This window comes from Canis lupus, chromosome 11 (genome assembly GCF_048164855.1).
Source record: "Canis lupus baileyi chromosome 11, mCanLup2.hap1, whole genome shotgun sequence".
NCBI lineage: Eukaryota > Metazoa > Chordata > Mammalia > Carnivora > Canidae > Canis > Canis lupus.
The window spans coordinates 30676128-30682127 of record NC_132848.1 but is presented as its reverse complement, the minus strand read 5'-3'; the positions used below and the strand labels follow the sequence as shown (position 1 = coordinate 30682127).

At 49.1% G+C, this 6000-nt stretch overlaps 1 long non-coding RNA gene across 1 annotated transcript; it reads right to left on the bottom strand.

Annotated features, from left to right (window-relative positions):
- Positions 1 to 846: 846 nt before the first annotated feature.
- On the bottom strand, positions 847 to 4612 carry LOC140642909 (uncharacterized). Its single transcript, XR_012039283.1, has 2 exons — positions 4073 to 4612; positions 847 to 1149 (listed from the first exon to the last, which is right to left on the bottom strand). It is a non-coding gene; the product is annotated as an uncharacterized lncRNA (long non-coding RNA).
- Between the last annotated feature and the right edge of the window lie 1388 nt (positions 4613 to 6000).

Here is a 6000-nt window from a genome sequence, read left to right as displayed (position 1 = left end):
GTGAATAAACAGGTTTCCTGAGGTCTACGAGCAGCTTTAGCAAATTAATGGAATCCAGGACGGGGAGGGGGTATCTCTCGAACCTCTGATCTAGATCCCATGGGTCAGAAGCACAGGTGACAACCTGAACTTGTGGTTGGCATCTGAAGCGGGGGTGGAGGAGAGGGATAGTCTTGTAGGATTGAGCCCTTCACCTGTGGAATCCAACCTTGTCTCCAGGTAGAATTGAGTTGAATTATAGGGCACTCAGCTGGTGTCTGGAGCTTTGCTTGTTGATGTGTGGGGAACCCCCCCCCCCACCCGCCAAATACACACACACACATACTGACCTAAGGACCAGAACCCTTTTTTTTCTTTTAAGATTTTATTTATTTATTCATGACAGAGAGAGAGAGAGAGGCAGAGACACTGGCAGAGGGAGAAGCAAGCTCCATGCAGGGAGCCCCACGTGGGACTTGATCCCAGGACCTGAGTCGAAGGCAGACGCTCAACCGCTAAGCCACCTAGGTGTCTCAGACCAGAACCCTTGTAACACGGAATGAACCTACACTGACACATCATGGTCACCCAGAGTCCATGGTTTACATTAGCGCTCACTCTTGGGGCTGCACATTCTGGGGGTTTGGACAAACGTATAATAACCTGATTCCATCATTATAGTATCATACAGAATCTTCCCATTTCCTTAAAAATCCTGTGTGCTCTATTCAGCCCTTCCTCTTCCGTCCCCACCCCTGCAACCACTGATGTTTTTTTAGTCTTCATAGTTTTGTCTTTTCTAGTTGTCACATAGTTGGAATCATACAGTATGTATGTAGCCTCTTCAGATCAGCTTCTTTCACTTAGTAAAATGCACCGAAAGTTTCTCCATGTCTTTTCATGGCTTGGTAACACTTTTTTTTTTTTGGTGCTAAATAATAGTCAATTATCTGGATATACCACCGTGTATCTGTTCACCTGCTAAAAGACATCTTGGCTGCTTCCAGCTTTTGGCAATTATGGATAAAGCTGCTGTGAACATCTATGTGCAGAATTTTGTTTGGACAAGGGTTTTCACTTTTACCGTGTTTTAGCCTGGAGATGGAGATGGTTGGTTGGAGGCTGGCCTGAGGTCCATGTAGCCCAGAGATCAGGACTAGATGTGGTCTTCTAGAACCAGAAGAAGAAAAAGAAAGAGGAGACGATGAAAGAGGAGGAGGAGGAGGAGAACTATTAAAACTGTAGTCCTACTTATCAGTCCAGTAAGGAGGTCTGAGGAATCAGGGTCACTGAGCAATTTCAGGTCTGCTGCCTAATTGGTTATGTTCCCGTAACAGCCCTCATTGCAGAGCAGTACGTGCTGGATACTGCAGCAGGTGCTTTACCATGGCCATGTCCAAAACAGCGTTCTTAGAGTTTTTGTTTCTTTACCCTCAAACCACCATATTTTATAGTACAAATAGACTCATAAAAATGAAACAGGTTTCCCCAAAAATACTGTGATATCTTCTAATCTATTTCATTGTTTAAAATGCTGGTCATGACATTGACTTCATGGCACATTAATGGAATTTTATTGACAGTGTAGCTTTTGGCATGTGATTGAACCTCCATAAGCCACCAGACATACCTCAAAATGTTGTCCTGAGTAGTAAGTGAGATAAGGTATGTGAAAAGTTTAACACAGGATCTTTAACACAGATGAGGGCCCAATCCAGGGTTGAACCCCAAGCCGGTTCTCCTTCCCACAATTCCATGCTGCCTCTCTAGAAGAGCCAAACTCACTGGGTATGGCTTCCAAAGGTTGTGCTACTGATTAGAGCTGTCATTTGGATAGAGACCAGGTTCACCACTTCTGGCAAATATAAGAAGCTGTCCTCACGCTCTCCTGGACCAGTGACCATCTTCTCTCCCCTCTCCACTGTCCGATTTATCTTATTTATTTACTTTCTATTATTTGTAAGTAATCTCTACACCCAACATGGGGCTCAAATCTACAACCTCAAAATCAAGAGTCCCACGCTCCACGGACTGAGTCACCCAGGCACTCCTCCATTGTCCAATTTAATTCAACATCCATTTGCTGGGCAGACTGGATGCATAGCTATTCCTCCTTCCTCTTCCTCAGTCTGAAACTCCAGCTACTGCACGGTGCCCTCCTTACTTTTTCAGATTGCTCCTAAAATGTCACCTCCACACAACCATCCCTAAACCACTAATCCAAATGAGGATCGGTATCCCTGTCTACAGTAGCCCCTGTTTCCTGTTTTAGTTTTTTTCCAAGCGTTGTCACCACCTACCCAATGATAGAGTGTGTTGGTTTATCCATTAAACTCTTCGTCTTCACTAAAACATAAGTCAGGAGAGCAGGAATTCAGAGAGTTGGTTCCCCGGTCTATCCCCAATACCTAGACTAGCTGCTGGTGCAGAGCAGGGGCTCAATAAATGTTTGTTGAATCAATAAATGACACTGAGCCAAAGCCTGGGTGGTAGGATGATGAAACAAGGGGGACCGTGGGGGGCTGTGTGGGTGGACATTTTGACAATTGTGCTTGGACAAGTACAAACCAAGTGCCTGGAAGCACAGAGGAGGCAGAGATCAGCTCAGGATAAGGGAGGGGATGGAGTGATCCCAGAGGCTGGGTAGATCTTCAAAGATGGAGGTGTAAGGAGAGTGTCTGTGTGAAGGCAAAGTGGGGACAGAAAGGTGGGTTGGGCACAGAGACCAATCTATGGGGCTATAGCTTTGGCTTTTCAGAGTTGATGGGCAGGTGGGAAGAGGCTAGAGCAGTTGCAGAGGGCTTTGAATGCCAGGCTAAGAAGTTTGGCATTCCCAAGTCTCTTACAGTGTCCTAAGAAGATCTCTCCAGGGATCCCTGGGTGGCGCAGCGGTTTGGCGCCTGCCTTTGGCCCAGGGCGCGATCCTGGAGACCCGGGATCGAATCCCACGTCGGGCTTCCGGTGCATGGAGCCTGCTTCTCCCTCTGCCTGTGTCTCTGCCTCTCTCTCTCTCTCACTGTGTGCCTATCATAAATAAATAAAAAATTTAAAAAAAAAAAAAAAAAAAGAAGATCTCTCCAGGGGCAGCTGGGTGGCTCAGTCAGTTAAGCATGCCACTCTTGATCTCAGGATTGTGAGATCAAGCCCAGGCTGAGTGTGGAGCCTACTTTTAAAGGGGGGGAGGGGCACCTGAGTGGTTTGGTGGTTGAGCGTCTCTGTCTGCCTTGGGCTCAGGTCGTGACGGGGGTGGGGAAGGTGGGGGGGGAGGTTGTGGGATTGTCCTGCATAGGGTTTCCCCACAGGGAGTCTGCTTCTCCCTCTGCCTGTGTCTCTGCCTCTCTCTCTTTGTGTGTCTCTCATGAGTAAATAAATAAAATCTTTAAAAGAAAAAAAAGATCGATCCATTTATCTGTATCTACACCTGTATATCTATGTCTGCACACACGTGGAACACATTTATATATGTACACCCTATGAGAACCTACTAAAACATAAAATTTAAATACATATGTACAATTTTAAGTTAAATATACAATTTAAAATAATACATATTTTTCATTTTATTTTAAAAATAATTTTGATCTTGGGACACCTGAGTGGCTCAGCAGTTGAGCGTCTGCCTTTGGCTCAGGGCATAATCCCGGAGTACTGGGATCGAGTCCCACATCGGGCTTCCTGCATGGAGCCTGCTTCTCCCTCTGCTTGTGTCTCTGTGTCTCTCGTGAATAAATAAATAAAATCTTAAATAATAATAATAATAATAATTATTATTATTATTATTATTATTATTTTGGTCTTCTTTTAGTTATTTTTTTAGGTAGTCTCTACCCCCAGTGTGAGGCTCGAACTACAACCAGGAGATCAAGACTCCCGTGGTCTACCGACTCAGTCAGCGGGCGTCCCCCCAAAAGAATATATGCACATATTTTTAAAATTATGTTTAAAATAAATAAATAAATAAAAATAAAATTATGTTTTAATAAACTCCCACGGTCCACAGTTGGGGCTTAAAGGCTTCAGGTTGGAAACCTCCCTCCCGCCCCCGCCCTTCCCCGCCTCACCCCCCCCAGCACGTCCCCCAGAAGTAACCGACCTCGCTCTGCTTTGCGAAGGTCCCGCAGATGCACGTTTCCGGGAGGCCGCGCTTTGCGAAGCGGCTGCGTGGAGTGTAGGCGGTCCACGCCGCGGCCGCTGCGGGCGTCGGGCCCCGGGAGGCGGCCAGGTGGCCCTCCGGCCCCGCCCCTGGTCCTGCGCTCCGCCCCGGCAGGTGGGTTGGTGGGGCCCGCCCACCGCGGCCGCAGGAGCCAATCGGGCACGTTATGCAAATTGCATCGAGTTCGGCTCCTCCAGGTCGACGGTCCCGACCCAGCGCTGAGAAGGCTGGAAAATCGTGGCGGAAAGAGCTTGGAAACGGCGGGAGCTGGAGAATTGGGTGGGGGTGGGGGTGGGGGTGGGCCGCAGGGACGTAGAGGGCACTGACGTCGAGGCTTGAAGGACAGCCAGAGGTCGTTCCTCCCGGGCTCGGGGCTGCCCCGGCCCGCCCTGCGCGTCCTTCCCGCCAGGTGCTCACGGAGGCGCTGCTGCGAAATCACTCCCGGCGGACGCGGCCCCGTCGGAGGCAGGTCCAAGGCCTGGCTCCCCGGGGGGGGGGGGGGGGGCCAGGCCCCAGGGAGCAGCGGAGCCCTGCAGCCCTCCTGCCTGTGCCGCTGGCTCGCCGCGTGCTCTGGGCAACCCCGCCAGCTTGCGAGGGCCTCAGCCTCCCCACCTGGAAAATGGGAGTGGTGACACCACGCTCCTAGCGACAACGACAGGATCAGTGGGCTAGTGGAGTGACACCGCGGGAGATTCTGATCTCCGCAAGCCAGGGGCGCCTCGGGGGCTCGGCGGTTGAGCAGGTGCCTTCCGCTCAGGTCGTGACCCCGGGGTCCTGGGATCAAGTCCCTGCATAGGGCTCCCCGCAGCGAGCCTGCTTCTCCCTCTGCCTGTGTCTCTGCCTCTCTGTGTGTCTCTTATGAATAAATAAATAAAATCTTAAAAAAAAAAAAAAAAAAAAAAGCCTGATCTCTGCAAACCATTGTGCTTGACCATTAGAAGAGTATCACTTGGACGTTAGACCAGATGACCCGTTCCTGGTTTTCCCAGATTATTTGTGGTGTGACCTTGGGCAGGTCACTTTACCTCTCTGACTCTAACTTTCTTTGACTCTAAAGTAAAAAAATTCCAAGGGCCATCATTAATGGCTTAATGAATTAAGGTTTAAAAGGCGCTTGGCACAGGGCCAAGCCACAGTTCCTAGAACCACATGTCTAATGTTGGCCCTGGCTCTGCCTTTTATTCTCTGTGTGACCTTGCACATGTTACTTTATCTGTCCAAAGGTCAGTTTCCTCTCCTGTGATATACCAAGTTTATAGGATCATTGTGGACAATGGGAGGATGGTGTGTGGAGAGTGCCCACTATATGCCCAACACACAACACATTTTGATAAACAGTACCTATTATTACTAGCAAGTTTTTCTTTCTTCGTTTTTAGAGAATGGGGAGGGGTAGAGGGAGACAGAGAAGAATAAGCAGGCTCTATGAACAGCATGGACTGACCCAGGGCTCCCTCTCACAATCCTGAGAGCATGACCTGAGCCAAAATCAAGAGTCAAATGCTTAACCACCTGAGCCACCCACATACTGTACCAGCAGATTTTCCTTTATTTTTTTTTTAATTTTTATTTATGATAGTCACACAGAGAGAGAGAGGCAGAGACATAGGCAGAGGGAGAAGCAGGCTCCATGGACCAGGAGCCCGACATGGGATTTGATCCCAGGTCTCCAGGATCGTGCCCTGGGCCTAAGGCAGGCGCCAAACCACTGCGCCACCCAGGGATCCCTTAATTTTTATTTATTTATGATAGTCACACAGAGAGAGAGAGAGAGGCAGAGACACAGGCAGAGGGTGAAGCAGGCTCCATGCACCAGGAGCCCGATGTGGGATTTGATCCCTGGGCCAAAGGCAGGCGCTAAACCGCTG